The sequence below is a fragment of the Rattus rattus genome, chromosome 1 (genome assembly GCF_011064425.1).
Source record: "Rattus rattus isolate New Zealand chromosome 1, Rrattus_CSIRO_v1, whole genome shotgun sequence".
Classification (NCBI taxonomy): Eukaryota; Metazoa; Chordata; class Mammalia; order Rodentia; family Muridae; genus Rattus; species Rattus rattus.
The window spans coordinates 123,591,618-123,601,565 of record NC_046154.1 but is presented as its reverse complement, the minus strand read 5'-3'; positions in this window follow the sequence as shown (position 1 = coordinate 123,601,565).

Sequence of the window (9,948 nt, the reverse complement as noted above, 5' to 3'; positions counted from 1 at the left end):
TAGTATCCTATTTGGGTTGAATTTTTCCTTCTAGTATTTTCTGTAGGGTTGTACTTGTGGATAAATTTGTTTAAATTTGGATTTGTCTTGAAATATCTTGTTTTCTCCATCTGTGGTGACTGAGAATTTTGCTGGGTATAGTAGTATAGTAGTCTAGGTTGTCATCTGTGGTTTTGGTTTTTTTTGTTTTTTTTTGTTTTTTTTTGTTTTTGTTTTTTTTTTTGAGGTTGTAAGGTATTTTTTTAGGACCTTCTAGCTTTTAGTCTCTGTTGAGAAGTCAGGTGTAATTTTTATAGGTCTTTTTTTGTATGCTACCTCCCCCTTTTCTCTTATCACTTTTAATATTCTTTCTTTTTGTGTTTGATTATTGTGTGGCAGGACGATTTATTTTCTGGCCCAATCTAATTGCTGTTCTTATGCTTCTTGTATGTTTATAGGTATCTCTAGGTTGGAAAAGTTTTCTTTTTTGATTTTGTTTCATTTTTTTGGATCTTGAAGCTGAAACTCTTCACTTTCTTCTGTTCCTATTATTTTCAGGGTAGGTATTTTCATGGTGTCCCAGATTTCCTGTATGTTTTGTGTCAGGAGTCTTTTAGATTTAACATTTTCTTTACTGATGTATCAATTGCTTCTATTGTCTCTCCTACTCCTGAGATTCTGTCTTCTATCATCTCCTGTGTTCTGTTGGTGATGCTTGTATCCATTGTTCCTGGGCATTTTCCCTAGGTTTTCCATCTTTAGCATTCCCTCAGTTTGTGTTTTCTTTATTGCTTCTGTTTCTACTTTCAGGTCTTTCAGTTTTATTTTCATTGTCCATTTAATTGTATTGTTCTGTATTTCTTTAAGGGATTTATTCATTTCTTCTTTAAAGGCCTCTATCATCTTTATAAGATTGAATTTAAGGTCATTTTCTTGTTCTTCGATTGTGTTAGAATATCCAGGGCTTGCTGTAGAAGGGTAGCTATGCTCCGAAGGTATCATATCACCCTCTCTTTTGTTGATTGTGTTCTTTTAGGGGCCTTTAGCCATCTGGATGGGTTTGGTTCCTGGATATTCCTGTTGTAGTACGTATTGGGAGGGGGATTAACCTTGATGGTCCTGGTATAGTAGGTCTCAGATGGGTATCCTTGGGTTGTATAGTTCCTGATCTGTAGGTCTGTATGGTTCAGAAGCAGCAGGTTTGATGAAGGTGGGCAAAGAAATATCAGGAGAATGGAGGTCTGCCTGGGCTAACAGGCTTCTCAGAGCAGCTTGGTGTGCCCAGAAGACTCAGGGAGCAAGGAAGATGGATGGGAGAAAGGGAGGTTACCTGTATGGTTCAGGCTGCACAGGTATGATGAAGGTAGGAGGAGAGATGTGGGCAGGGGGACGAGTTGTCCCTGGGATAATGGGCTGCTTACGTCACCTCCAGTTGTTACAGGGACTCAGCAAACAGGGAAAGTGGATGTAAAGGAAACTTACCTGTATGGGTTCCAGGGCTAGGCAGGTCTATTGAAGGTGAGCAGAGATGTGGTATGAAATGGAGGGGCCCCATGGGGGATAGCCCTGATTTCCCTTCTTAATTCCCTGTTCAGTTTACCCTCTCAACTTTCCATGTCATGGCTAACTACTAGAGCAGATCCTGCTGATATCCCACCAATGCCATCTGTTCCTAGATGATCTGGGACAACTGGTTCCTCACTTTCCCTATTTCCTGTTCCCTATATCCTTTCTCAAGCTAATTTCCCTGCTTCTCCCTAGTTGATTTGGCCCCACCTCAGTGCCTTTCTTTTCACCATTCTTCTCAGACCTGCCTCTAAATGCCGAGGAGCTACAGAAAAAAACGTCAGCTCCCCCTCTTATCACCCATTTTAAGTACCAACATCTGTCCTGGGCTCTGAGACATGCAACCAAGCGTTCCAATTTCTGTTTCTCCCTATGCCAAACTACTTGTTCATCCTTACCCACGTTCCCAGCTGCATGCAGACTTCTACAGTTCCCATCCCCGACACACCTTAGAAAGGAATTAATATTCTTTTCTTCTTTTGTGTGCCATTTGTACCCACAGCTCCCTCACTTTGTAGTGTTTCATGTAAGTGGCATGGGTACACCCCCTGCCCCGTGTGTGTGTGTGTGTGTGTGTGTGTGTGTGTGTGTGTGTGTGTGTGTGTGTATGTATGTGTGTGTTTATCTGTAAACTAAAGGTCAATCAGTGAAAACATTCTGTTTGTGTTTTCTTGATGGTGATCCAAGTTCTGCCAAGTTCCCTCATTTTCTATATATGATCTAATAACATGGGTTAATAAATATTACTGTCCATTTTTCAATTTGACTCAAGAAACTGGCATAGTTTCTGCTTTTAGAAAACAAATCCAAATTTTTATAAGAATGGAATGAGGAGCAAAAGAGTCTTCAGTGAGGTGGAGGAGTGAACATGTTCTCTAATTTTATACAGTATAAAAACAAACACAACTGGTATGTAAAAAGTATATTATCATTATGTTAAGCACAATAACAGACAAAGTACAAATGAATGTTTGTTAATGGTAATTCACATTAGGGCAAAATCTTTAGCAAAATCTGACTAAAGCAAACTAAGATACCTTCGAAATAACCAAAGGTGTTGTATGTGACACGTAAGATTCATCTAGAAGAATCATTTCAAGATAAACCCAGGCCTCCATGTTCAGCCTCTCTTGCATCTCTGCTCCCCTTACGTCCTGACAATCTCCTAGGCTTGCTCACTGTTTTTCTTTTTGGTAGAGACACACTCCCTGCAAGTGTCTCGTTAAGGCCTCTTTCATGTGCTCAGCTGCCAGGGCAGAGTCTTGTTTTCCCATCACCTGCACTGACCAGTTCTCCAGGTCTTCCAGTTGCTGATGGAATTCACCCAGGAGAGCTGCTTTCCAGGCAGCAGAGGAGTGCTCTGTACGGAAGAAGTTGAAGATCTGCTGCAGCATCTCATGGATGATTGAGATGGCCTAGGGCTTCTGAATCTAGCTGTGTCTCGGAGGACTCAGAAGTCCCTTCTGACCTTCAGATACTAGAAAGGGGAACTTCTCCTCATTTGGCCCAGGAACAGAGGCTTCCTGCTAAACATGGGAGAGATCTGAGGCAGCTCAAAGCCCAGAGATTATAGGCCTGAGAGAGAGGGGGCGGTGGAGGACGGAAAATGAAGACGCTGTTGGCCTACCTGAGCTGGACCTTGGTGAACCCTAGGTTCTCTCGGGACATTTGCATGCATATGCATTGTGCTTAAGTAGGGAACCAATCATCTTTATTTTATGAACATTTACCTTAACTTTTACATCTCTTTTTCATTTTTATTTGTGTAATTTCCATACTACCTAACAAGATAGCCAAAGGCAAAGCTGTTAACTTTAGAATAGTTGTTTTCTCTGTGAATTTTAGACACACCCATCCCAATAGACTCTTGTCAATCATGTGAGATCTTTTTGGCTTCAACTCAGAAATGCTTTATGTGCATGTGAACAATTAGGCACATACACAACAAGGACTCCCCCCTACCCACACAAATGAACACACATTACTTTTCTAGGGACAAATTTTAGTCCCATACCTTCATTTTTATTCTCTTTTCTTTTAAGAGAAAGTCAAGCTCCCTCACATCTATGGGTTGCTATAGTCGCTTGAGGATTTACCAAGGCAACCATGGCCAATAAAGTCTTCAGAATGAAGGATGTGGCTTGGTTCATCATTTTATTCAGCAAAGGCTGAGAGCAGTGAGAACGAGCTCCTCTGAGTTTTAGGACACACATGTGCAGGGAGCATGTGGCTGTGCCTTCACTGGAGTCATGCTAGTGTAATGTACACAACCACCCTTTCCGCCAACCACTGAGGGCTATGATGCTCCTCTGTGTGTGCCCATCATTCTTAGACCATCCTACTTCCTTCTGGCGCTTACCAAGGAAGATTCTAGTTCTAATGTCCCGTCACCAGCACCACCTCACTCCCTCATGTGTTTCCTCTGCTCAGGTGGCAAAATATGCCCCACCCCCAGTCCTGATCTACCAGAATACCTGTCTGAGAGAAGGCTTTCCAACATCTTTATGGTCACAGTACCCTTTGTGGAGGAAGTGCTTCTTTGCTAAATAATAAGCTCCCCAAGGTCTTTATGGCTGCCAATCAAGGACTTTAATGGAGGTCTTTAGCTCTCAATGGTGGCCTGCTCTCCTGATACATACATATCAAAATATCAACAGCTCTCAGGTGGTGATAACAAATGTTTGTGCTGTTTTTATAGCCTTCAGTAGCAAGCCAATACTTATTTTTCTAAGCACACTTTAACTGTCCAACTCTTACACTACTGAACACTTGCCATTCTCAAATTTTCTAATGTTGGCATGGATTCTATTGATCACAGCGTCTTTTACTGGATGTTGAGTTTGCATAGTCAGTGTGAGTCTGTTTGTTTATTTTTTCCTGTCGATAACTCACTCAGACGACAGTGGGGTGCAGGCAAAGAGTAATGCATTTTCTTTATTCATGATTTTTAATTTTAGAGTTAAGCAGCAGATCACAAGAAATTTACACCTTCTCTTTTCATGGTATTCTATTGGCCAAGGTGTATTTTGCTCATCTGTTACTACTTTCTGCCTCATTCTGAGATTAGAATTAAACCTAAGGAAGTCAAACAAGGGGATAATGACTTTTTTTCATATTTTTTTTAATGACAAATGATTTTGGTTTGTGACAAGGTCTCACTATATTGCCTGGGCTGGCCATCAACTTCCAGATCTCCTGCCTTAAACTTCCAGGTGTTGGGATACACCCATGCACTTCCAAATTTAGCTAAGATTTAAAATATTTACTATCTTATTTCAATTTCTCTAAAAAGTTAAACCCCATAGGTGTTTTTGTTTACAAAATGGAAAGAAATGTGAGTCCACATGTTATGAACATGGAGGAAAAGTAATTTCTCAAAAATGTCTAAATGTTAGAATAAAAGGGGGTGGGCATTTTAATGAAACAAAAGGGAAGGCTAAGATAGATATGCATAAGGGTGGAAAGATGCATGTTCCTGGGAAAGGCACAAAACATAACCATCTTCCCGTCATGATCAGCCCTATTTTAGGTATATGCCCTGGAGAGGTATAGCTGGGTCCTGAGGGAGTGGAATGTATAATTTTCTGAGGAAGCTCTAGACTGATTCCCAGAATGGTTGTACCAGTTTGCAATCCCACCAAAAAATGGAGGGGTGTTTCTCTTTCTCCTCCATTGGTGGGATTCAGACTGGTACAACCATTCTGAAATCATTCTGAAATTCTCTGAAAATTGGAGTTGCCTCACTACATAATGTTCATAGCAGTCTTTTTATAATAGCCAGAAGCTGGGAAGAAGCCAGATGCCCTTCAACAGAGGAATGGATACAGAAAATGTGGTACATCTACACAATGGAATATTACTCAGCTATCAAAAACAATGACTTTATGAAATTCATAGGCAAATGAATGGAACTGGAAAATATCATCCTGAGTGACGTAACCCAATCACAGAAAAACACACATGGTATGCACTCATTGATAAGTGGATATTAGCTCAAATTCTTGAATTACCCTAGATGCACAGAACACATGAAACTCAAGAAGGATGACCAAAATCAAGCACTTCACTTCTTCTTAAAAGGGGAACAAAATACCCTTTAGGAGGGAATAGGAAGGCAAAAGTTTAGAACAGAGGCAGAAGGAACACCCATTCAGAGCCCTGCCCACATGTGGCCCAGCCATATACAATACATCAAACTAGATAAGATGGATGAAGCAAAGAAGTGCAGACTGACAGAAACCAAATGTAGATCTCTCCTGAGAGACACAGTCAGAATACAGCAAATACATAGGCGAATGCCAGCAGCAAACCACTGAACTGAGAACAGGACCCCCGTTGAAGGAATCAGAGAAAGGACTGGAAGAGCTTGAAGGGGCTCGAGACCCCATATGAACAACAATGCCAACAACCAGAGCTTCCAGGGACTAGCCACTACCCAAAGACTATATACATGGACTGACCTGGGCTCCAACCTCATAGGTAGCAATGAATAGCCTAGTAAGAGCACCAGTGGAGGGAAGGCCTTGGCCCTGCAAGACTGGAGCTCCCAGTGAACGTGATTGTTGGGAAGGGTGGTATTAGGGGAGGAGGATGGGAGGGGAACACCCACAGAGAGGGGGAGAGGGGAGGGTCAGAGATGTTGGCCTGGAAACCGAAGGAAGGGAATAGAATTGAAATGTGTCAAGAGAGTACTCAAGTCTTTCTCCATTCACATACCCTGCATTACTCAAAAAGGACTGATGAATTAAGAGGTTCTGGGCTTTTTGATCTATGGACCCTACAAGACACAATCTCACCCAGTTGGAATAAGAACTAGGTTATTGTGCAGCAATTGGAAGTAACCATGGCCTGGAACATGGATTCATGTTAGACCAAGTGACATGTTCCATCACAGAAGAGGTTATCTCAACTGCTTAAGTCATGAGACAAAGTCACAAATCAGAGGGCATTTATGTGGAACTATTGTTTCTGTTATCAGTGGCAGAACATGGTGACAATCTTTTCTATGGGTTCACATGCTGTTTTACAGCATTCCTAGCTTAGGATTAGTTGCCTCAGTTTCACAGTACACTACCCTGACGATCCAACAGAATGTGAGCTTGGTTGTCATGCTTCTTGAGGGGCTTCATGGTCTCACTTTAACAACTGGAAGTACTTCTACCTGTGTGTGAACCTATGAAAGGATTTTTTTTCTCCCTATATTGAGAATTGAGCGAAATAGAGTCTTCCAAACTGAAGGTTCTTCTAGGGAAAAGTATATTCTAGTAGGGAGGTAACTCTGCCAGGAAACAGAATTATGAAGTGAAACCTTACCAGAGTTGAACTCTATTTTTATCAGGCCATTGCCAGTAGCTTTCTCTCCTCTAAATATTCTTTAGCATTTAAAGTTCTCTTTCTTTTCCTTCCTTCCTTCCTTCCTTTCTTTCTTTCCTTCCTTCTTTCATTCTATTAACACAGTCAGCATTATCTTATTAGAGGAAGAATCTCTAACTTCCAAATGGGAGGATATCCTCAAGCATGAGAGATTATTACAAACATTGAACTACTTGTTTATGGGGATCAGGCAGAAATCAAGAACTAGTAGAGAGGATTTGAACAGTAAGCACAGCTTGTTAATGCTGATTGAATGAGGAGCACACACTGTGATATTCTGCTTCAGGGAGGGGCAAACAACAGCTGTGAGACTGAAGGATGGGATTTGGGACAGCAGGGAATCACTGGATTCTGTCCGAGAAAAAAATGTATGTGCAAACATAAGTACATATTTTTATATAGTAAGCGCTGATATTATACATCATATACACAGTATATCATGTATCATATATAATTGTATCCGTAATTCTACTTTCAGTTTCAGTCTAGGACACTGATTGCTACATAATGTATTTGTAACCTGTCAATTCTTATTGAATATTGAGTTCAGTAATTGGTATTCAGTGTCCAATGGCTAAGATGTTCAGGCAGTTCTGACAGACAGGAATGGCTTTCAGTGCCCCAACTGTCTGTACTATTTCCTGTTGTGGTTTGCCTTGAAGTTAACTGTATTTTGATGCTAATTCCACTGCCCCAAGGACTGCTGCCTAGTCACATACTCAGGAATCAGGTGACTTGATCAGAACCTTTTCCCCATTGAATTTGTGAAGTACAGGTGAGGGGCAGGTACAGGATAGAAGGAGGCCTGTCATTGGAGGAGAAGAAAGGATGAGCGAGAGAGAAGTTTGAAGGAAGAGGAGGAGACGAGGAGAGAGGAAGAGACAGGGGGGAGAGAGGCCATGGCAGGACAAGGTGGCAGGTGATGTTAAGATTCTGCTCTGTGTATTTACAGGTTGTTATCAATGTTCTTAAGGGATGGATGGTACTGGGCTTTGTATGTTTAAGTGGGCAATTATATCTTATCAATTGGATCTAAGATTGTTGTGTTGTGTGTTCTTTTATGTGAGGGTTTGAGTGTAGGAAAGTGTGCAGCTGGGCTGTGTTTCCGCCAAGATATCTAGCAGATATCATGGGACACCGCGGACCTAGTGGGATAAAAGACAACCATACTTGTATATTTTTATATTTTTACAACAACAATTTCCTTTACCCTTTCACATTTCCTGAGGTATTGGTTTGAAGGAAGACGTCTCCAATTCTGTTTTATTTTCCTTTTCTACTTTCCTAGAAAGAAGAACCTGATGCTAGTTTGTGGAATTGAACAAAAAATATGATGTCATTGAAAAAGAAAGCTAAAAATGAAACAGATGTGCCATCCAAACAACATAGTAGCAGCAGCAATATTAGCAATTAAGAAGAAATGGGCCAGATGTAAAGACATTCATTAAATAAAATAATATATGAAAGAAACTATTTTCAAGTGATATTCATGTTCAGTGCAATCTAAAAAAATTACAATCATGTTTCTCACAGAAGTACACCTTAAAAATGTATGTGGGGCCATGAAATTACCAAAGAATAAAGCAGTGCTGTGCTCATAGTGTCACAATGCCTGATTTTAAATTACAGGCACATGTCTAAGAAAGGGATCCTGCACTAGCCAACCTTTACAGAGAACCCTCTTGCAGTCCATGCCAATAAACTCAGACACCCACAACTGCTCACTGAGTAGAAAATAATGCCTCAGAGATCATTGAAGAAGAGAGAGTAGAATAATAATAAGAAACCGAGACAGAGATAGTGGATGTCAACAGAGAAGCCATGTTCTTAAACAAAACATGGTAGTTACACATGTGAACTGTGAGTGCCTATGACTGAGTGAACATGACCAAGCCAGACAAAAATGCTAGCTTGGAAAAATGGAGGCAATTCCACCTCCATCTGAGAAAGTATGACAGCTGATAGGTGCTATGAAGGAAAGATTCAGTTATCCTCAGGGCTGGGACCCTTGACAGAGGCTAGCCATGCTTCATGGATTGCACAATGAGAAGTTCAAGCATGATGGGGCAAAAGGGGCAGGATGATCATAAATATCTTAAATTATATTAATGAGAAAATAAATTCATATATATATAGATATGAACATTTGCATGCAAAACAAATGCTTTTAAATGTAGCCAACATTTGCACAGTTTTGCTGAAATATCTAGGCAGGTTTATTGTATCCATACCAAATAAATTTGAGTTTTTAAAGGAATGCTCATAAAGTGAGATACAGTGTCCTGGTCCAGTGGAGTCCTCTCCACTTTGGCTTAGGACTCACTCCTTACTGATTATATAGAGAACAAATAGACAACTTTCGATAATTCGTTTGGCTTGTTGAGAAGAAATGAAAAATGTCCCTTTAAACTTTTTGGTTAACATGATGTTTTTAAATGAAATTCCAGGACTTTCTACAGACTTCCTATTAACAATTGATCAATCTCTTCATTTTCCACAGAAAATTTGTTTGAGATAAAATATGGTATATATATATATATATATATATATATATATATATATATATGTGTGTGTGTGTGTGTATGTTTTTAATTTTTGCAGTTAAATATTTCATTGTACTAATTCTGAATTATCAGACTCAGTGCAGCATGCATAAGTATATATGTAACACTATGCTCTCTGCATATTGTGAGTCAGTAATTATATTAATAGGTTCACAAAGTTCTAATAAAATAGGAGAATTGCATATAGTTCATACTTTTGAAACAAACATATAGGCTTTGAATTGCTTTTCTTATAAGGTAATCTAGCTTACTACCGCACAGCATATGGGTTGTAAATACTGAAGAATATGATACACTGAAGAGAAAGAACGACTTCGGCTTTTACCATCAATGAATTAAAAGAACAAAATGGGTTTATGTGTTTGTCTGAATATTATAATGTCATAACTACAATACTGGGCAGCCTGATTATGTATATAATGTTTATTGCAAAATATCATTTTAAACATTAAAACATTTAAACAGA